Here is a 23884-nt window from a genome sequence, read left to right as displayed (position 1 = left end):
TTCTTCCATGGAAAATTTATTACCCATGGAGGACCCCCACCGGAAACAACCTTAGCCCCCGGACCCCCTTCCCCTTGGGCTGAACGAGCACCCCACCCCCCCCAACCCCCATCACTGGAGTCTTTTAGATTGGTACCGGCAGCCCCGCCTCACCTACCTCTGTTCCGGTCTTCCACTGCTGGGCCTCGGTCCGAGGCCTCTGCAGTACGGGCAGTGACCACTGCTCCCGGTGACGCTGCAGATACTGCTGAGCTGCCGGCCCTTTGATTGACCGGCAGCTCTTGCTGGCAGGAATCCCACCTCCTGAAACTTTGAATCAAAAAGACTGGAGGATCGCTCCCGGGGTGAGGGGGCGGGGGGCACGAAAAGGCAGAGGTGGAGTTCTCCCCACCTTTTCGGCCTGGCACCAGAGCTCCGCCTCCAGCACAAAATCCAGCCCTAAGTATGTGACTCACAAGAGCAGCTGATAAATTATTTTAAATTTATGGAAGCTGGTATTAACTCCACACATTTGAGGAAGTATCCTGACGAACATTACTTTCCCAAAAACAACGAGAAGTTTAAAATGGCTGTCGTTGTGGATATAGAACTGTAACCATGAAAATCCCCCATGCATTGTGGTTTTCTTCAAATAAACTCGAGAAAAATAATCCCTGTCTAAACTTATATATCTATCAATTTGCTTAAAACAGGACTAAAGTCTTGAATATGATAATTAAAATGATACAAACACATACCAAAGAGATAAAACTAAAACTGATATTATTTCTAGGGGTGAAATTCTACCCATGTCACGCCATTTCCGATGGAACCGGAAGTGGGCAGCACTTCAGCTACCCACCCCTCCCCCCAGCCGCAACCCCCCCCCCCCCCCCCCACCCCACCCCTCCCCGTTTTGCCGGTTCCCATGCAATTCCGATTAAAAATCAAAGGGCTGGCGGCAGGCACAGGAGACACGTGCAATCATGTGGTTGGAAATCCTTTTCATTGGTGTAACTCATCATGAGTCAGCGAATCATATACAGCATGGCTATAAATAATCCTTCAGCACAATCAGGAAGGCCGATCAGCGCAGCTTTTTGTCTTTAAGGAGAGTATTCTACATTTGTACCCCTCAACTTAGTATAAGCTTTTACCCACCCTCACCCGTCCTCATACTTCTCCAACACCATCACCGCCCCTTTTACAACTGTTTGGTTTAGTTCATCACCAATACCACCATGTCTGCAAGCAAGCAGATACCAGCCCCACAGTTCAATGACACCTTGCTGCAGATGCTCCTCCAGGCCGTCAGGGAAAGGCGGGATGTCCTTTTTCCTGCAGATGGCATCAGAAGACTCTCCTGCTTGACCAAGGCAGCCTGGACGGAGGTGGCAGAGGAGGTGTCAAAGAGTGGGGTTCAACCTAGATTCAGGTTGCAGTGGAGGAAACAGGTCAATGGCCTGCTCAGATCAGCAAAGGTAAGTTATGTGGCCAAATCTTAACAAATGGTATCTTGTTGCGTCCTCAAAACTAAATGTCTGTCAGTGGGCATCCATGTCCTGCAAATGAATGCGTGATCAGCCTTGGTGCCACATAGCAATTGTGGCCAGAGTATGTGGAAGTCTGGCGTCTGCACTTGCATACAGCGTGCGACTAACAGGCCATGATGTGTGATGAGGTGCATGCAACCAAGGAGGTGATTAGGCATCACTTGATATGTCATTAATTCAGCCCTTTCCTGTGCAGGACAAAGAGGCCCATATTCAGTGGGAGCGCACCAAGACAGGGGTGGAGTACCAAACCTAAGACTCCTGACCCCAGCAGAGGAGGAGGCAGTTGGGATAGCAGGAAAGGAGGGAGGACGAGCCATTGTGGATGGTGAGGCCAGATCATCTAGGTGTAAGGATGAAGAGCCAAACTTACTGTTGCTGACATATGGGCACATAGAAGGACCGTGTGAAAAAGTGATGTGCTAATGCTGTGATGACGCTTAATGTGATTCTATTTGTTCTCCAGTGCAGGTGCTCACAATCACATGACCAGAATGATGACAAGCCAGGAACCTGTTGACTCCGCCTCTGGGGATGATGATAGCAATGCCCCAGAAGGTTCACCATCACCTACCTCTTCAGCATCCTCTGCCATCACTGTCACATCCACATGGTCCACAGGGGTGGGGAGGGGGGTGAAATTCGGGTAGAATCAGGGTCACAATCTGGTGTCTGGTGGGCACGGCACAGACACGTCCCAGCAGCTGAGGGCCAATGTTATAGCTGGGTCCTCTGACATTCGGAGGTCTGCTGGAGACTAGGCCCCTGCTGAGTTCCACGCTGATGATGGTCCTCTGGTCGAGTCAACATGCTCTACTAGAAATGCATGGAATGTATGGGAACATATGTCGGAGATACCGGAGATCATGTGCAGCTTTGCGCGGGTGATAGAGGAGTCCATGCAAACTATAACGTCTGCCATGTCCCAGGCATGTGAGTGCATGGCTTCCTCTGTGGAGAGGGTGGCGACCATCATGGAGAGCCAGGTCGAGCACTTGACCCATATGCACTCTGACCTGCATTCCATTGCTGTAGCCATGGGCTCAGTGAAGCAGTGCCTAAGCGAGGGGAGGAAGAGGCACCTGGACCTCCCTCTGGGTGTCCCTACCCCTCAGGGAAACAAGTAGGTGTCATTGTGCACCTAGATGGAGGTGGAATACGTGTCAGCTGCCCCGGGGCCTTACTCTCAGGTCACCCCCAAGATGATCAGCGTTTCCTCATCCCCCTGACATTGACCCTCTTACCTCCAGTAGATGAGGTCAAGAGGGATGCCCCTGAATCAGTGCAGGAGACCCCCAGTAGTAAGGAGCCCTCAAGGCCCCATACCTTCAGAGGTCGCCCACCACGGGGGTCATCCATGGCAACGGGACAGCGCAATGAACAGACTGTCTCCACCTCAGCTGTTGATGTTGGGGTTGCATGAAGACATAATGGGAGGAAGTGTAAAATTAAGAAATTCAGAGCACGCAGGTGGCATGGGTATTCAAAACAACAAAATCACACATGTAAATAGTGCACAATTTTTTTTTGCTTTAATAATTTGTACATTTTCATCATTTCTTGAGACTTGCCTAGTCTGAGAGCGAAACATAATGGCACACCTCATGGCAGGCAAATTTTGATGCTTACAGAGGAGTAATGGACATGGCCTTTATTGGGGAGATGTTTTGTTTTAGCGTTCATTCTTCACTGATTGTTAATGTGAGTTTGGAGTTTTGCACTCGACAGTCTGTGGCACATGGCTTCATATGGAGGCTCAGCTGGCCCTCCCTTCTATACCTTGTGAAGGCTATTGTCCTAGTCTACTCACAACTCAGAGATTTGAGATGGTGCAGCATGCACTCAAAGTCCTGTTATGATGGTGCTGGTTTTGAGTAAGTGGTCATGATTATATGACAGACAGATGTCCAAGTGCGGCACAGATATCCTCAGATTCAGTATTCACTAGTAAGTACGTTTCACAAAGCTCCATTTCCCATGCAATTGTAGATGGCAGAGGACGTATGCTTTGAGTGTGGACCATTAGGGAGGGGGGCAGGGGTAGGTCAACATCCCAGGAAGTCAATGGAGTTCAGGCATTTGAACAATAATCCTATAGGCGCCTCACTCTTGGCTGAAACTTGAGAATATAAGGTTGTCCCTGGTACCACGTGCATGTCTCTCTTCCCATTCATGGCCTCCTCCTCAGACTCATCGCATTCATCCTCATCTAAGGAGGAGTTGTGCTTCTCCCATTCCTTCTGTTGCAACAGATGCCTGCATTGCATTGCTAGTTTGTGCAGTGCACAGCAGACTATGACTATTCGTGAGACCCTCTGTGGTGCCTACTGCAGAGCCCCTCCAGACCAGTGCACATCACCTTTAAACAAACTTGAACTGGGTGCGACAAGATTCCCATTTGCCTCTAACTTAATGTGGCAGGTAGGACTTAATTTGAAATAATCATAGGGTAATGAGTATTCATGCTGTGCAAATGTATGGAAAGCTGGAACCTGCCACAGGTTGGGGTGAACTCTGACCCGCTGCAAATACACCACCGACTTAATCTCAAAAAAGAACCCGCCATTGGGAAAGCAAAATATCAGCTCACGCCTAATTAAGTCACCCCACCCACCACGAAAGCTGCTCTTGCAGGACCCATAAAACTCCCCCCTAGTTCTGATGAAAGGTCACAGACTTTAAACATTAAGTTTATTTCTCTTTCTCCACAGATGTTGCCAGACCTGCTGAGAATTTCCAGCATTTCTGTTTTCATTTCAGATTTCCAGCATCCACAGTATTTTGCTTTTAAGTATCAAACATGAGTTAGGCCACAGCAGAATGCATACAGTTCTTGTCACAACATTACAGGAAGGATATAATCGCACTAGAGAGGGTACAAAGGAGATTTATGAAGATGTTGCCAGGAATGGAGATTTTTAGCTATGAGGAAAGATTGTATAGGCTAGGGTTATTTTCTTTGGAACAGAGAATGCTGAGAGGAGATTTAATTGATGTATATAAAACTATAAGAATCCTAGATAGAGTGGATAGGAAGGACCTATTTCCCTTAGCAGAGAGGTCAATAACCAGGGGTCATAAATTTAAAGTAATTAGCAGAAGAATTAGAGGGGAGTTGAGGGAAATTCTTTTCATATAGAGGTGGGGGATGTCTGGAACTTACTGCCTGAAAGGGTGGTAGAGGCAGAAACCCTTATTGCATTTGAAAAATACTTGGATATATACTTGAAGTGCTGTAACCGACAGGGCTATAGACCGTGAGTTGGAAAGTGGGATTAAGCTGGATCACTTCTTGTCAGTTGGCACAGATATGATGAACTGTATGACCTCCTTCTGTGCCATAGATTTTATATGTTTTTATTGGATGTACTGAGACCATTTATTACCACTTGATTTTTGTCCCAGTCATTTGAACATTAATTTCTCGCAATGAGAATGCCTAGGTAGGATTTCAGCATGTAAGGAAGACATGGAATCATCTACTTCCTGTTAAAATTTTTAGAAAGTTTTGTTATTCTCATATGAGCAGTTCCATGCAGGGATGGTTTTTCTAGAGCAGTATGTTGAGGAACTGACTAGAGAACAAGCTATTTTAGATCTAGGAATGAGAAAGGGTTAATTAATAATCTTGTTGTAAAAGAACATTTAGGGATGAGTGAGCAGAACATGATAAAATTTTGCATTATGTTTGGAAGTGAGGTAGTTCAATTTGAAACCAGATTGTTAAATTTGAACAAAGGAAATTATGAAGGTATGAGGGAGAAATTGGCTGAGGTGGATTTGGAAAATACATTAAAAGGTATGACAGTACACAGGCAATGGATAGTCTTTAAAGAATTATTACATAGTTTATAACAACTATACATTCCTTCAAGGCACAAAAACCCTAAAAGAAAAGGCAATCAACCATGGCAAACAAAGGAAGTATAAGATTAAAAGAAAAGGCCGATAAAGTATCCAGAAATAGTAGCCAACGTTTGGGACGATTTTAGAATACAGCAAAGGAGGACCAAGAAACTGATAAAGAAAGGGAGAACAGAATATGAATGTAAACTAGCAAAAAACATAAAAACAGATTGTAAAAACTTCTATAAGTACGTAAAAAGGAAAATGTGGGCCCATTGTAGGCAAAGTCAGGAGAATTTATAATGGGAATAGAGAAATGATAGAGAAGCTAAATGATTACTTTGTGTCTGTCTTCACTGAGGAAGATACAAGAAATCTCCCATAATTAGAGATCCAATGGACTAGGGAGAATGAGGAAATGAAAGAAATTAATATTGGTAAGAACGTTGTATTGGAGAAATTAATGAGCTGAAGGTTGATAAGTCCCTGGGACCTGATATTCTACATCCCAGAGTGTTGAAAGAGGTAGTTACGGAGAAAGTGGATGCATTGGTGATCATCTTCCAAAATTCTATAGATTCTGGAATGGTTCCTGCAATTGGAAGGTAGCAAATGTCACCCCACTATTTAAGAAGGGAGGGAGAGAGAAAACAGGGAACTACAGACCTGTTAGCCTTACATCAGTAGTAGGGAAAACACTAGAATTTATTCTAAAGAATGTGATAAATGGATTTATGAATGGGAAATCATGTTTGACGAACCTGTTGGAGTTTTTTGAGGATGTTACGAACAAAATTGTTAAAGGGGAATTGGTGGACATAGTATACTTGGATTTTCAGAAGGCTTTTGATAAAGTCCCCCGCAGGAGGTTGGTTAGCAAAATTAAAACACATGGGATAGGAGGTAATATACTGGCATGGATTAAGGATTGGTTAACAGGCAGAAAACAGAGAGTTGGAATAAATGGGTCATTCTTGCATTGGCAGCCTGTGGCTAGTGGGGTAACGCAAGGATCAGTACTTGGGCCCCAGCTGTTCACTATATACATCAATGATTTGGATGTGGGGACCAAATATAATATTTCCAAGTTTGCGAATGACACAAAACTAGGTGGGAATGTGTGTTATGTGGAAGATGCAAAGCGGCTTCAAGGGGGTTTGGACAGACTCAGTGAATGGGCAAGAACGTGGCAGATGGGATATAATGTGGAAAAATGTGAGGTTATTCGCTTTGGTAGGAGGAATAGATGTGCAGAGTATTCCTTAGATGGTAAGAGATTAGAAAGTGTAAATGTATAAAGGGACCTGGGTGTCCTTGTCAATAAGTCACTGAAAGCTAACATGCAGATGCAGCAAGCAATTAGGAATGCTGCTGGTATATTAGCCTTTATTGCAAGAGGATTTGAGTATGGGAGTAGTGAAGTCTTGCCTCAATTGTATGGTTAGACTGCATGTGGCTAGACTGCACCTGGAGTACTGTGTGCAATTTTGGTCATCCTACCTTAGGAAGGATATTATTGCCATAGAAGGTATGAAATGAAGGTTCACCAGACTTGTTGCCAGGATGGCGGGACTGTCCTATGAAGAGAGATTAGGGAAACTGGACCTGTATTCTCTAGAGTTTCGAAGAATGAGAGGTGACCTCATTGAAACCTACAAAATACTTAAAAAGGATAGATGCAGGTAAGATGTTTCCCCTGGTTGGGGAGTCTAGAACCAGGGGACACAATTTCAAAATAAGGGGGAAGTCACTTGGAACCGAGATGAGGAGAAATTTCTTTACTCAGAGGGTTGTGAATCTTTGGAATTCTCTACCCCAGAGGGCTGTGGAACTCAGTCATTGAGTATGTTTAAAGCAGATATTGACAGATTTCTAAATACCAATGTAACATAAAGGGATATTGGGATAATGTGGGAAAAAGACATTGAAGTGGATGATCAGCCATGATTGTATTGAATGGCGGAGCAGGCTTGATGGGTTGAATGGCCTAATCCTGTCCCTCTGTTCATATGTTCCATAAAAATTGTACCTCTTGATCATAAAAGATGAACAGCGCTGCCCATGAAATAAAAAAGAGTTGGCATGAAATATGTCTATTTCTTAAATAGCTATTTTTAGGAATTTTAACTTTTTGAAATGAAGAATAGGCCATTTGAACTCTGAAGGGTACACACCAACAAGAGCTTATGAAGGAATAACCATTTTCCTCATAGAAATTAAGCTTTAATTGTTTTTAACATAGTTGCTGGGGGTATACAAAGCTCCCTCCCCATCTGTTTTAACTAGGCTGATGCTTCAGTCCAGTACTGAGGGAAAACTGTACTACTGGAGGTATCATCTTTTGGATGAGAGATTAAACCAAGTTCCGATTTGCCCTCACATGTGGATGTAAAGGATCAGATAGTTTGATTTGAAGAAGCAAAGGGATATTTTCCTGATGTCTTGCTCATGTTTTATCCCTCAACTGACATCACTGTCAGATTATCTGGTCATTATCACATTTCTGTTTGCATACACTGCACATGCTCCACCAATTTGTACCTCAAATTTGTACTCAGAGTCCTGTGTATATTAAAGAACCTCAATTTGCACATTCCTCCTGCCTCCTGCCTCGAAAGAAAGGCAGAAATTGCATGGATATAACACTGTTAACATCCTCAGGACCATCCAAAGCACTTTACAGCCAGTGAACTACATTTGAAGTGTAGTTGCTGTTATACTCTGGAAAACTAGGTGGCTAATTTGCATACAGAAAGCTCCACCCATCAACTCCTTGTTGTGTGTATCAAATTCATATTGGGCTCTGTAAATTTAGCATTGGTGCAAAGCTTGACATTGACTCTAGATTTGTAGCATAAACACACTCTGAGGCTTGATTCACCTCTTTCAGTTTGTAACATCTGCTCCAAAAATTAGGCACAACTGGCCTGCAACAGCAGGATTCATGGCAAGCAGGGTGACTTAATTAGGTGGGTTCAAATGTGGAGATTACGTCAGTGGCATGTTTGTGGAAGGTCAGGCCTCATGCCATCCTATGGCGGGTTCCAACAGTTGCATACCATGTATACTCATTACCTTATAATCAATTGAAATTAAGTCCTACCTGCCAGATTAAGTCAGCAGCACACAGAAATCTCGTGGCACTCGGTTCAAGATTGTTTAAGGGTGACGCGCAACAGTTGGTTTTGTGCAGTTGTGTCTGAGATCAGTGGTTTTCTTTCTTGAATTCTTCGACACAAGGAAGGACAACTTTGGAATAGATGTTTGGCTCCAGGCTTGAGACCAGCAAAGGCGATTCTTTTGGGTTGGAGGCAAAGAAAGCATGGGTGCGGGGGTGGGGGTGGGGCGGGGGGGGGGTGGGGAGGAGGAGGACACAGGCTGGGCTCTTGGGTGTGTGGAAATGCAGGGGAGGGAACGGTCTCGCGTCAAGAGTGTGTACTGCTGTGTTTGATTGATCTGGGTTTGATTGTATTAGTCTGACAACTTATCTGTGTTCACTGTGTTTGATTGCTTAAGCCTATGGGTGGAGCTTAAGAGTTGAAACTGAAACTAAAAAGAGACAGGCTAGAACGTTGTACTGAAAACAGGGACTGTTCTGAGAAAGGCATTGTACAGAAATATTGTAAGTGGTGAGACATTTTAAAGTACTGTAAATAAACCAGTTGGTGATCAAATACAACTATGATATCTACATTACTCTGAGATAAATCAGCTATATAATACATCCAGCAACCCAGCTTAAAAATAATATGTACTAGGTGTTGTTGATGCTGCAGTTGGCTCGGGACGGTGGTGGGGGGTGTTGTTTTGAGCAGAAGATTAAAGTGATGGTCATAACGGGCCTAAAGGGAGGTGTGAATGCTGTCAGCATCGGGGTCCTGTGGGGCGAACTCAGGGTACTGGCTGGCGGAGGGTACGGTCACAGTCACAGGGGGCAGTTGGATTCGGTAGGGTGGAAAGTCAAGACATAGGGTTGGGTTTTCGATTGCATCATAGGGAGGGGAACAGGACTCGGCAATGACATTGAGGTGTATTTTGGGATGATCAAGGGTGAGAGTCGACATTTCGATGATCACAGGTGTCGGAGCAGGGGGAGGGCTGGCATGAATAAGTTTATAGTGATTCAGTCCAAGATAATGGGGATGTTCAAGGGTGACAAAGGGAAGGTGTAAAGTAATGTTGGATGGGTTAAGGGTGATAGGTACAGGCTGGAAGGTGGCAGGATTGGGTTGGAAGGTGGGGAAACTTGCCTCGATTGTCACACGTTTGCCAAATGATACTGTGAACCACGCATCCATTCAAGGAGTTCAAATAGATTGGGAGAAGACCAATGATGGGTGGGTGGATTTCAGGTTGTGTGCAATGTGAGTCACCTACAAGCTATCTGCTCAATATTTCAATAGTAGAGTTTCAAGGCAAAATGCGGGTGAATTTTAATGCTGGTCTCATCTTAACAGTTGCAAAGCTGCAAAGATATGGGTCTCATAAACTCAAATTTTCTCCTACTGCAGGAAGAACAGCAGCTGCTCTTACAGCTCAGTGGCTGATACTGTGATGCCAGCAGCTAGCAGCACAAGAAGGTGACGTTGCTCAGAATGAGGCCATCCAGGGAAGGCATTATAGAAACTGGTACATGAGTGCATCCTCAGGACAAGAACAAACTACCTTCAGATGTCAGAGAGGCAATTCCAGAGACACATGCAGATGTCACATGAGATGGTCACTGCAACCACATGGTTTTGGGGGGGAATACTATGCCAATTGCCCTCAAGGCGATTGCATCACTCAATTTTTTTACCAGCGGTGCTTTCCAGGGCTCAATGGATGACATATGTGGTACCTCACAGGCTGCCACTCGCAGGTCCATAAAGAAGGTGACAAATGCCCTATTCCATCGTGCCAATAATTTCAATAATTTCTCAGCAGATGAGGACAGTCAGGCAACAAGGTCAGCAGCCTTCGGCACCATTGCTCATTTCCCTAGAGTCCAAGGGGTCATCGACTGCACTCATGTGGTCTTTAGAGCTCCTGAGATCAGCATGCTGCAATTGTGAATTGCAAAGGCTTTCACTCTTTGAATGTTCAACTGGTTTGTGACCACAGGTAAAAAATTATGCCGGTCTGTGCTCATTTCCCAAAGAGCTGTCACGACGCATCCATTTTACGAAATTCACAGCTACCAGAGATTTTTGAAGCCCAAGTTGACGGCTGGATCCTGGGTGACAAGGGTTACCCACTTTAGACATGGTTAATGACAGCAGTGCAGCATCCCCAAAGCGTAGCAGAAGAGCAATACAATGCTGCTCACACATTCAACAGAGCCATCATTGAACACCATTGGCTTGCTGTAAATGCGCTTTAGCTGCCTTGACCAGTCTGGAGTGGCTCTTTAGTTCACACCACAGAGGGTGTCATGAATAATCAATGTTTGCTGTGCACGGCAAAACCTGGCAATGCAACACGGACATATTTTGCCGGTGGAGGAATAGGAGGAGCAGGAGTCCTCTTCAGATGAGGATAAATATGAACAGCCTAAGGAGGAGGCCAATAATAAGATTGAGCATTTAATGGATGTTAGGTGCAGTGTTTGATTGATCTGGGTTTGATTGTATTAGTTTATCCACTGATCACTGTTCACTGAGCTTGATTGCTTAAGCCTTAGGGTGAAGCTTAAGTGTTGAAACTGAAAGTAAGAAGACAGGGCTGGAATGTTCTAGTAACTAGAATTGTGTTCAGATAAAGGCATTGTACTGAAATCTTGTAAGTGCTGAGATATTTTAAAGTACTGTAAATAAACCAGTTGATGATTTAAGACACATGTGATATCTGCATTGTTCTGAGACAAATAAGATATAAAATATCCAGTAACCCGGCAAAAACATAACAAAAAGTGGCAACGAGGCGGCCTGCTCTTACTTAGATGAAGGGCCCCAAGGTATGGTTGCTAAATTTTCTGGTGACACAAAGACAGGTAGGAAAGTAACCTGTGACGAGGACTTAAGGAGGCTACAAAGGGATATAGGTAGGTTAAGTGAGTGGGCAAAGACCTGGCAAATGGAGTATGATGTGGGAAAGTGTAAAATTGTCCACTTTGGCAGGAAGAATAAAAAAGAAGCATATTATTTAAGTGGTGAGAGATTGAAGAGCTCTGAGATGCAGAAGGATCTGGGTGTCCTAGTGCGTGAATTGCGAAAGGTTAGTATGCAGGTACAGAACGTAATTAGGAAAGCTAATAGAATGTTATCGTTTATTGCGAGGGGAATTGAATACAAAAGTAGGGAGGTTACGTTCAGCCAGCAGGGCATTGATGAGACCACATCTGGAGTATTGTGTACAGTACTGGTCTCCTTATTTAAAGAAGGATGTAAATGCATTGGAGGCAGTACAGAGGAGGTTTACTGGACTCATACCTGGAATGGGCGGTTGTCTTCTAAGGAAAGATTGGACAGGCTAGGCTTGTATCCACTGGAATTTAGAAGAATAAGAGGCAACTTGATTGAAACATATAAGATCCTGAGGGATCTTGACAAGGTGGATGTGGAAAAGATGTTTCCTCTTGTGGGAAAATATGAACTAGGGGGTCACTGTTTAAAAACAAAACGTCACCCATTTAAGACAGAGATTAGGAGAATTTTTTTCTCTCAGAGGGTCGTGTGTCTTTGGAATTCTCTTCCTCTAAAGGCGATGGAAGCAGAGTCTTTGAATATTTTTAAGGCAGAGGTAGATAGATTCTTGATAAGCATGAGGGTGGAAGGTTATCAGGGGTAGGTGGAAATGTGGAGTAATCAGTTCAGCCATGAACTTATTGAATGATGGAGCAGGCTCAAGGGGTCGAGTGGCTTACTCCTGCTCCTAATTCATATGTTTCCAACACTGTACTCAAGGTCTACGAGTGACACCACGATTCGAGGCCTCCTCCGCCACCTCCATCCAGGCCACTTTGGTCAGGTAGGAGGGTCTTCTTAGTCCATCCCTGGGAAGAGGACCTCTCACCTTTCCCTGATGGCCTGGAGGAGGCATCACTGCACCATGGGGTGGGATGCTGCCTGTTGGCTGCCATTGGTGTGGGTGGTGATGGTGATAGAAGTCAAGTCTGAAGGGGAGTTGGTGCTGGGGTGGGAGTGATTGCTATGGATGAGAAAGGGGAAAAAAACTGCTCTATTAATGATTATTTTCTGTAGACGATTATACAACAGGTAGGCTGCTGGTCCTCCATGCTTGCAATGCAGAATTATTTAGAGCGTGCCATTAATGATGCTTTGAAGATTTGTGTGGTGGGTGGGGTTCCACAAATGAAAATCCATCCTTGTCACTTGATCGCATGTGGCTCCTGTGCCTGCTGTGGGAACAGTGATTTACATTTGTAATCGTGTGGGAAACTGCAAAAAAGAAGTGGAAGTGCCGCCAACCTCCGGTTCCATCATTGGGAATGCCACGAGATGCATAGAATACCGCCCCTAGTGTTTTATACAGCTCCACCAGAACTTCCCTGCCCTGGGATTTATGCCCTGGCCAAAGGAAAGTATCCTGTATGCCTTCTTAACCACCTTATCTACCTGTCCTGTTACCTAAAAGGATCTGTGGACATGCACTCCAAGGTCCCTCTATTCCTTTATACGTCTCAGAATTCTATTAATTATTGTGTATTCCCTTGCATTGTTTGCCTTCCCCAAATGGGATTAGCTCATACTTCCCCTGATTGAATTCCATTTGCCAATTTTCTGCCTACCTGACCAGTCCATTGATAGCTTGTGTAGTCTACAGCTTTCTTTCTCACTATTAACCACACAACCAATTTTTGTATCACCTGCAAATTTCTTAATTATGCCCCTTACGTTTAAGTCTAAATCATTGCTATATACCGCAGAAATCAAGGGACCCAGTACTGCGCCCTAAGGAACCCAACTAGAAACAGATTTCCAGTCACAAAAATACCCATCAGTCATTACCCTTTGCTTCCTACCACTGAGCTAATTTTGGATCCAACTTGTGACTTGCTCTTGAAACTTAGGGGATCTTACTTTTCTCACCAGTCTGCTATGTAACACCTTGTCAAAAGCTTGCTGGGGTCCATGTAGGCTACATCAAATGTGTTCCCCTCATCAACCCTCCTTGTTACCTACTCAAAAATTTCAATCAAGTTCATCAGACTTGACCCTCCCTTAATGAATCCATGCTGACTGTCCTCGATTAATACATGCCTTTCAAAATTATCAATTATACTGTCTCTCAGAAATGTTTTCAATAATTTTTCCACTACTGACGTTAGACTGACTGGCATGTAATTACTCTGTCTGTCTCTTCCCCCCTTTTTAAACATGAGTACAACGTTAGCTGTCCTCCAGTCCTCCAGCACTACGCATGCAACCAGAGAGAATTGGAAAGTGATGGTCAGACCCTCCACTATTTTCTTCCTTGTTTCTCTTAGCTTGGATACATTTCATCTGAGCCTTGTGGTTTATCCACTTTCAAAGATGCTAAACCCCTTAATATTTCCTTTCTCACTATGTTTATGCCATTCAATGTTTTAACTCCTCCTACTTAACTACATTGTCTGCATTGTCTCTTTTACGAAGAAGATGCAAATTCTTCTGCCTCCACACACTAATTATCTTTCTGGTCTCTAATTGATCTTACCCTTTAGTTATCCTCAAGAACTCGGTATCTAAACCCATCCCCTTTTTGCCTTATCTGACTCTGTATGCTCTCTGACCTCCATGGGGGTCTAGATTTGGAAGTCACACCCTTTCTGGGAACATGTTTGTTCAAAAACCTCACTACCTCCTCCATGAGTATCTCCCACTGCCCTGTGATGTTAAGTAGCTGTTTCCAGTCAACATTTGCCAAATTATAGCTCAGCTTAGTAAAATTGGCCTTTCCCCAATTTAAAATTTTCACTCTTGGTCTATCTTTGTCCTTTTTCCATAACTACCCTAAATCCACCTGAATTCTGATCACTACCACCAAAATGCTCTCCCACTAAAATCCCCTTTCTACTTTCCCAGCTTCATTTGCTGAAACGAAATCCAGAACTGCCACTTCTTTTGTAGGGCTTTCTATGTACTGACAAAAAAGAGTTCTTCTGAATGCATTTTAAGACTTCCGGACTTTCTATATCTTTTACACTGATTTTATTCCACTTAATATTAGGGCAGTTGAAATCCACTGCTATTACTGCTCTATTTTTTTCTGCACTTCTCAGCAATTTTCCTACATCTCCCTGCCAAGCGAGTCTAAACTCTCCCCAACAACATCATTGTCATGATAATGGTTCTGGCCCTGTTGAGGTGCAACTTGTTTGGCTTGTACACATTCCATTTCCCTCAGAACTGGTCCTAATGCCCAGAAATCTAAAGCCTTCCCTCTAGCAACATCTCTCCAGCTGCACATTCATCTGCATTGTTCATTTATTTCTGTAATCACCAATGCGTGGCACTGGGAGTAATCCAAAAATTATTACCTTTGAGGTCTGAACTTTCCCAGCTCCCTAAAATCTGCTTGCAGTTCCTCATTCTCTTTCTACCGACATTATTGATACCAGTATGGACCATGACCTCTGGCTGTTCACCCTCCCCTCTCAGAATGCTCAGAATAAGTAAAAGTATGACAACAATTCCTGAAAAAAATGGAAATCACAAATGATTTAACAGCCTTCAATGACATCAGTAGTCAACATATTACATCTGTCATTGCAAAGTCTGTAGTCGTTCCTATTTAAAATCAATGTTTATGATTAGAAATAGAAGGGATGCTTTATAAAACTGCACAGCGGACATAGAATTTTGCTCATGATTGGAAATTTGGGCATGTCTCCTCATGACTTTGATCCATCAACCCTTTTATTGTTCCATGACTACAGTTAAGATCATAAAATAGTGCTGTCATTCATTTCTGCTAAAAAGGGTGAAATGATTTTCAGCCAACAGTAGACTTTGCCCATATATAAGATTTTAATGTTATTTTATTTGGGGTTGATGTGGAAATGAATGTGGTATCATCTGCTAAACCCGAATGATTTAAGGATGAATTCCTATGTGTTTCCTACATTAATTAGATTAGATTAGAGATACAGCACTGAAACAGGCCCTTCGGCCCACCGAGTCTGTGCCGAACATCAACCACCCATTTATACTAATCCTACACTAATCCCATATTCCTACCAAACATCCCCACCTGTCCCTATATTTCCCTACCACCGACCTATACTAGTGACAATTTATAATGGCCAATTTACCTATCAACCTGCAAGTCTTTTGGCTTGTGGGAGGAAACCGGAGCACCCGGAGAAAACCCACGTAGACACAGGGAGAACTTGCAAACTCCACACAGGCAGTACCCGGAATCGAACCCGGGTCCCTCGAGCTGTGAGGCTGCGGTGCTAACCAATGCGCCACTGTGGGTATTAAAATGTTGGGATTTTCCAGCTGATCATCCCCTGTTGTGTGCTTTCTAAGCTTAATTGGAGCTCAGATCCAAGTTACACAACCATTCTTGCAAGGTGTAATGAGGGCAATTATCCACAATTGCACTGATCAAAAAAAAAAGCCCCAAGGAAATTCCCAGCATATGAGAAAAGCAGAAATAGAGGTTGTGGAAGATAAAAGAAGCTGCTGAATGTACATATAAAAGAGAAAAATAATTTGCCCAATGGAATGGAAGCAGAATCTGCTGACAATACAAAGTAGTTTGGTTAACATCTGAACATAGAAAAACGCATTAAACGGGGGAAAAAAGAGCTGCAAATGTTAACAGATCTGCTCTGCTGTGGCTTTCTAACATTTTGCTTTGTTTTTGTATTTTAAGTTCAAAATTACTAAAATAGTAGAAACCCACAGCAAACCCATTAACATTTGCAGCTCTTTTTCTGCTTTTGACTTTTTTTTCTGTTTATAGGTGGACAGACCTCTTAAGTATTTTCAACAATGCTAGTTAGAAATTAGATCAGGCTCTGATCCAGGTGCAGCATATAATAAATTCAGTTAGTACTGGCAAGCTGCGAGTGCCAAGTGCGGCCCCAATGGCAGTTCGCATGGGGGTTGTGGAGAACTAATGTGGCTGGTTTGGACACTGGCCAAAGTCCTCGGGTGGCTCTGGGGGAAGGGAGGCAATCAGGAGGGGTGGCGAGCAGTGATTGGCAGTGGTCCACAATTTGAATGTGGAGCCAGGAAGGACACTCTTGCCTCTCCTTCAGTAAAGTAAAAGACTTTGAACTTACCTTTTTGATGGCAGCATCCAGATATCACTTTAAGGACTGCTGGTTTTATTGCTGTATGTTTCAGAATACAAACTATAGCTTTTTCTTTTTTTATTTCAAGGGATGTGGGTGTCTCAAGGCCAGCATTTGTTGCCCGTCCCTAATTGTCCTTGAACTAAGTGGCTTGCTTAGTCATTTCAGAGGATAGTTGAGAGTCAACCACATTGCTATGGGTCTGGAGTCACATGTGGGCCAACAGATTTCCTTCCCTCAAGGACATTAGTGAGCCAGATGGGTTTTTACAACAATCAATGAAAGCTTCATAGTACTATTACTGAGACTAGTGTTCAATTCCAGATTTTTATTAATTAATTGAATTTAAATACCACCAGTTACATGGTGGGATTTGATGCCATATCTCCAGGGCATTAGCCCCTGTTTTGCATTAGCAATGGGCCTAACGCCTGCTTCAGGTGAGCAACCTGGACAACTAAAGGGTGCCATATCCAATATGTTGTGTAGAGTGTAAAAATTAGAGCGAGACCTTTCAGGAGTGAAACTAGGAAGCACATCTTCATGCACAGATAGAAATTTGGAACTCTCTTCCACATATGGCAATTGTTGTTAGATCAACTGTTAATTTTAAAACTGAGATTGATAAATGTTTGTTAATCAAAGACATTAAGTGATATGGGGCAAAAGTGAGTATCTGGGGTTAGGTAACAGATCAGCCATGATCTATTTGAATGCCAGAACAGGCTCAAGGGGCTAAATGGTCTGCTCCTGTTCCAAATATTCCTGTGACATGAGACAAACTTCCAACGCATACCACAGTGGACTGTTAGGCACCCATTTTAGCTTGTAAAATGGGTTCAAATGATTGACTTTCTGGGCCTTGTTGTTTCTATTTCATTATGAATTATTTTTAGTTGTACAGTCAGTAGTTTCTCTTATATTCCACGACCTCCATTTCTGCTTTGCAAATGCACATGTTGGGAGTTTTTTCCCTAATCAGCACAGTAACTTAATGGAAACCTTGCTTACGTGTATATCCAGGGTTTCTGTTGATGTTCTGATGACCGAACAGGACAAAACCACAAGAAAGTTCCTGGCAATAATCTTTACATTTTGCCTGAGAAAATTGGCTCAATTAGTATGAGGAAATCTAGGTAAAATTCACCAACTCCAAAAGAAAAAAATTCTCAAATCTAATCTGTGCATTATCAAGTTATAGTCAGTACACTTGCTAGTGTTGACATGAATATGTGCAAGCAAGTTACTAGCTCCAAGCACAAAAAGATTTTTTAGTATTGTGAGAAGATCAGCAAAGAGAATAATACCATTTTTTAGGCCATTAGTAAATGTGATATTGGCCAGGATTTTATCTCGGCGACGGGAGTCTCGATGTCTGGCAAAAGCGCCGCCGAGAACCCCGTGTTGCCCCTTCTATGGGAGGCCTGCTGAATCAAGTGCCAATTAGGCACTTAATTGGACAGCAATGGGCCTTCCACTGAATCAAGGACCCTGGCAATGGATGTCCTGCCCTCTGAGAGCTGCAGGCCAATCAGAGGCCAGAAGCTCTTTCACTGAGAAGCGTCACTGCGGAGGCTGTGGCTGTTGCCTGTGGAGCACCCACCTGAGGCCCAGGGGTGGCGCTGGACCCAGGCCATAGGTAGGTCAGGCAGGCGGGATCTCACAGGGTGGGGGGGGTTGCAGGGGAAGGTGTGTAGGGAGGTGGGCAGCAAGGGCAGGGCGGCTTTCAGCGCCCCTCCCCCCTTCTGATGCCAGATCCCTTGTTCAGGCACTGTGCCTTTTAATGAGGGACACCAGCCCCACCCACCCCCAGCAACCCACGATTCCTCTTGCCGTGCTTTCTGAGCAGCGACAGTCCCACCAGCCGCTCAGCTCAATGCGGTGGAGGTGGGATGAGGCCCTTAATTGGGCATTATTGCCTACTTAAGGGACTCAATGAGCAGCTGGGCAGGGAGGCCGTTCACAGGCCTTCCCGTCCCGGATTTAATTTCAGCGGAGGCGAGAAGGTGGCGGGTTCCCCCTCGCCACCATCCCACCCAATCATATGCTCTCCCTGCCTCCAAACCTGCAATTGGGGAGAGCATAAAATTCCCCCTGATGTTAGTTATAAAATGCAAATACTGGTCTCTTCTTCAGAGCATTGTGTCTGCTGGTATTGGGAATTACATGCCATTTTGGGTTGGGTACTGAAATTATGTAAATTTGATGAAGCCAGTACAAAATTATCATAGGTTCCAACTTTTAAAAAATATTAGCTGACAGTTTTAATGTCACTGCAAAATGAATATTCCCACATCCAATGCACATCAATGAGGCACTTTTATTTAACTGAAGCCTGGTCAAGTCAAATGTTAGGCTTTTCGTTAGCTTTTCTGATTATCATTAAGAGGCGATTTTGCTCTCTTTATCACCCTGTTTGTCTTCAAAAAAGACAGGAACAGGTTGGAAATGGAGTATAATTATCATCAAATTAGTTATAGAACTCACCTGATTTTTTCAGAGGGGGAAGATCCTTGCTGTAAACAGGAGTGAGCCTCATGAATACCTGCAAACTTGGGTTGCCTGACATTGTTACCATGCTTTACTGTCTGACTAATGTCATTTCCTGTTCCTGCCAGTAAAACATGGGATGTTCGAAGGTGGGCATTTCAAATTCAGTTTGAAGGGATCCTACCCTTAGATAAAGCTGTAAGCAGCTTTCAATGACATTTTTCTTGTAGGTATTGTGACTGTAAAATTAGCAGAAAATGTTCCTGGTCACTCTCGTAAGCTCTGAAATGTGAAAAGGGGCTTTTTGCATTTTATTTGTTTCTTCATGGGAGTAATGCTAGGAACCTCGCTTTTGGAATAGGAGCAGGAAGAGGAAAGAGTAAATGGAATTGTAGCTGGACAGAGAACAAATAAAAGGAGGCTGGGAAGAAAGAGAGAAACCCTTATCCTCCCAATAGAGTTCCTAGACTCTGAACAATATATCTGCAGTTCTCGGAGAAGCAGTGTAAAAGGAAGCTCCACTTATCCAAGTTTGCAGTTACGTCGAATTGTGCAACATGACCTGCAACCAACTGCTATAGTTAATATTGCATTGCTTGTTACAGTCAAGGTTATTTCAGCCCTGAACTTCTCTGCCTCTGGCTCCTTCCTTGAGATATCAGCAACATCAGTCAGTCTGCAGTCTATGCTTGCATTAAATAGATGACTGATGCCTTGTTGGCTACAGTAAACATTATACTCAGCAGTGGAAATCTGCTACCATCACATCCATTTTTCTACAAGAGTCTCATCCAGCTGATTGCTAGAGCTTAAAATAACGGAGGTGAAATTTGTCTTGCGTGGTCCCACTAAATGAGCAATAACAAATCACCCAGTCTGTCTTACATCCCTTTCAATATTCTTTTTTCGATTGAATTGAATGAAAGAGAAAACAGTGTAAGATGGGTTGCTAATTTGTGCTGCCTCCCAAGAATTTCACACTCATCGGCCCTGATTGCGACAGACTGGGAGTAGTGATGGGGTGTCTGATAGCAAATGGGAAACCCGGAAGTAAATGCAGCACTTCTGTCAGTACCTTTTTAAATCAGCCACCACATTATCCTTTTAACTCCAGGTTTCCCATCCAATCAACAGCAGCAGGCGTGATGTCAACCTAAATGATGCAATCTCAACTCCATTATATAAAGGGACAAAACAAACGTACAAGTTGAAAGAGTTGGAGTTGTCTGTTGGATTCTGTCAGAATACAATCCAGAAGGGCAAAGGCTGTGTCACATTTCAGTGGCATCTCCCTGAATGTGCTGCTGGTGGTCGCGAGGAGTAGGAGAGAGATATAATTGAAAGAAGAAGCCTGAGGCTTTTTTTTTATTTGTTTGTGTGATGTGGGCATTGCTGGCTTGGCCAGCATTTATTGCCCATCCCTAAATGCTCTTGAACCAAGTAGGACATTTAAGAGGCAACCACATTGTTGTGGGTCTGGTGTCACATGTAGGCCAGACCAGATATGGACAGCAGATTTCCTTCCCGAAAGGACATTAGTGAACCAGAATAGTTTTCGCAACAATTGACAACTGTTTCATGGTCACCTTTTAATTCCAGATTTATTAACTGAATTCAAATTTCACCATCTGCCATGGTGGGATTCGAACCCATGTCCCCAGAGCATTTGACTGGGCTCTGGATTACTAGTCCAGTGACATTGTCACTACGCCAGCACCTCCCTGAGACAAAGAAGGTGTGATTAGAGGTTGCAGAGGAGGTCAGCAGCAGGAGTGTGGTGTCATCATTGACTACTGCCTATTTATTGGCATAGTTCCCTGAGAATGATTCAGCCCCCTCAACTGCAATTATGTGCTCACCATCTTTTCACTGGCAAGTTTCAGGAAGCCCAGAAACCCAACAGCCCTGACATTTAAGTTAAAAGCGTATGTTAATATTGCTCCAATTGAGCAAGTAACGTATGGTAATTCGCAACCCACCACTCTCGAGGGGATTGTGCTCACATAGCCTAGTGCAGAAGCCTGTGAGTGAGAACTGACTACCCGACACACTGACATTTTTCCAGTTTTAACCCACCACCCGCACTCAAACCTACATGCTTTTTCAGGTTAAAATTCATTCCATTGATTCAGATTCCTGGCCAGATTGGTGGCTGCCTGCAAAGTGTATCCTATATAATTGACATGTGTTGCATTATTCTGCTGTTCATTGAGGCCAACACACAGAGCTTCTGTTAGAGAGGGGCCTTCAGAATAATAAGCGAGAGGACACAGATTATCTAGAAGATGGCAATGAATCAGCAGGAATTCAACAGTTACCTGGAGGCAAAACTCTTCAGCAGCAGCTTATTGGAGAGATCTTCAATTGAACAATCGATGTTTCCTGCATTAGCAGGCATGCCAATCATTTGCCTCAGTTCTTCCAGCCTACCATCAACAGCATCTGCCCAAATGCCAACATTATTATTTATGGCATTTAACACTGTAAGTCCATCAACAACTATAGGAACACTTCAAACACAAGCATTTCAAACAGTGTTGTGCTTTTAATGGGTTAGAGAAAGACATAACAACAACTTGCATTTACATTGTGCCTTTAATGTAGAAAAACGCCACTTCACAGGAGCATAATCAGCCACAAATTGAACTGAACCAATGGAGATATTAGGACAGTGATTAAAAGTTTGGTCAAAGAAATAAGTCTTAAGTAGTGTCGCAAAGATGGTAAGAGAGGTGGAGAAGCAAAGAGGTCTGGGAGGGAATTCCAGAGCTTAGAGCCTGGATTGTTGAAGGCACAGTTGCCAATGGTGGGGTAAATCACAGAAACATGGAATGGTTACATCACAGAAGGAGGCCATTCGGTCCATTGTGTCCATGCCAAAATGAGTGGATGATGCACAAGAAGCCTGAATTGGATGAATGCAGGGTGTCGGACAGGAAATGGTTTCACTGATATAGGATGGGCAAAGCCATGGATGGATGTGAGCTCTAGGATGAGAATATTATGATTTAAATTATTAATTTGAGGCATTGGTGATTGGATTGAATGAGACATGATTTGCATAGTTTTGGATGAACTCAAGTTTGTGGAGAATGGAAGATGGCGAAACAGCCAGAAGAGATTGAAATGGTCAATTGTTGAAGTAACAAAAGAATGGATGAGTGTTTCAGCAGCACATAAGTTGAGGCAGGGGTGGAGCTGGGAGATGTTATGACACACTTTGTGATGGAGAAGAAATGGGGTCCAAAGCTATTTCTTACCCTGGTGTGAGCCATTAATGCCTATTTAAAGTGCTAATGGGCTGCAGCTCAGCATTCCTACTGATATGTGGTAGAATAGATCTGAGGAGAAATGCAATCCTCGTGAAGTCGCTATCCATTTAACCTCCCAAACTGTCCAAAGCAGAGGAGATGATTGAGCCTACAACCTGCATGGCTCTAGTACAGGGTCGTCCAACATATGGCCCGCGGATCAGTATCCAGCAGCCAAAGGTTTCCATCTGGCCCGCGGATGTATTTCAGAGATGAGAAATTTTCCATTGTTGCCTTCTTCCAGAACGGCTTTTTAAAACATCGTGCTGTCAGTTTCACAGCTGACAGGTGGGTTTCCCAACTTCAGACAGATTCAAGATGTTCCCTTGGCAGGTTCTGACTTCTTTTTAAGTCTGCCAGAAAACCCCAAATCTGTCCGAAGTTGGGAAACCAACCTGTCAGCTGTGAAACTGACAGCACAATGTTTTTAAAAACTGACCAGCAACAAAGCTGCTGTGCTGAGCACTCCTGCTCCCTGCAACTGTCAGATATACAGAGAGGTGAGGGGAACAGAGAGCGAAAGAGGGGGGACAGAGAGAGAAAGGGGGTTAACGGGGGGTACACAGAGAGTGAGGACGATATAGTGGGGAGGAAGCAACAGAGAGGGGGGAACACAAGGATAAAGAGACAGAGACAGAGAGAAACAGAGAGAGAGGAGGGAAGAGAGCAATCAAGATCACTCCTGACAGATGGACATCTATTCCGAATACTCCGCATTGCTACAACAATTGTGCAGGCAAACATTGACTACTTGTGCAAGCGACAAAATGCTAGGTATCTGACTAAATCAGTGTCCAACATAGTGATGAGAAAGTAAGTCAAAAAATTAATCTTCTCATTTAAAGATTCTTCACAAAAATGCACATTTGTTGTTGTTTTGATTAATAGTAAGATAACTTTTTAATGCCTTTATCTTTCCAAAATTGTCTCTCTGCCCCCTTATGTAAGACAAAAATTATAATGTGGCACCATGCGAAAAGGTTGGACAACCCTGCTCCAATATAAGCCTCCTCGAGAGATGCTACTATTATTCTCAGGCTCCAGCAAAAGGATGCACTGAGCTGCTACAGTCAAATTCGATAGTTGAGTGCAGAATATCCCACACAAGCAGGTATCAGACTCCATCATTATACCTGACATGTTTTGGAATCTTCCTGACAAGCAGCCCAAACATCAGCTTTAAAAAAAAACAAATGGAGGGCCACCCAAGCCTGCATCTCCTCTCTTCAGCAGAGCAAGGATAGAAATGGGCTCTCTGGTTCCCTCTTCCTTTGACATCTGTTGCATCCAGCAATTGCTATGGCTCGATTAGACTCTGAATCAATGCAGTCTTCTCAAAGTTCCCATCTATGACACAAGGATGCTGATTTCTGCATTTGGAATTGTAAGAGAGAGCGATAGTGTATTATCATAAATATTTTCATTTTCAGTCTGTCTGGCACTAACATCGAAACCTTCTTCTGATCTAGAAAAAGAGG

The sequence above is a fragment of the Heterodontus francisci genome, chromosome 6, assembly GCF_036365525.1.
Source record: "Heterodontus francisci isolate sHetFra1 chromosome 6, sHetFra1.hap1, whole genome shotgun sequence".
NCBI classification, from domain to species: Eukaryota; Metazoa; Chordata; class Chondrichthyes; order Heterodontiformes; family Heterodontidae; genus Heterodontus; species Heterodontus francisci.
This window is presented reverse-complemented; position numbering follows the sequence as displayed.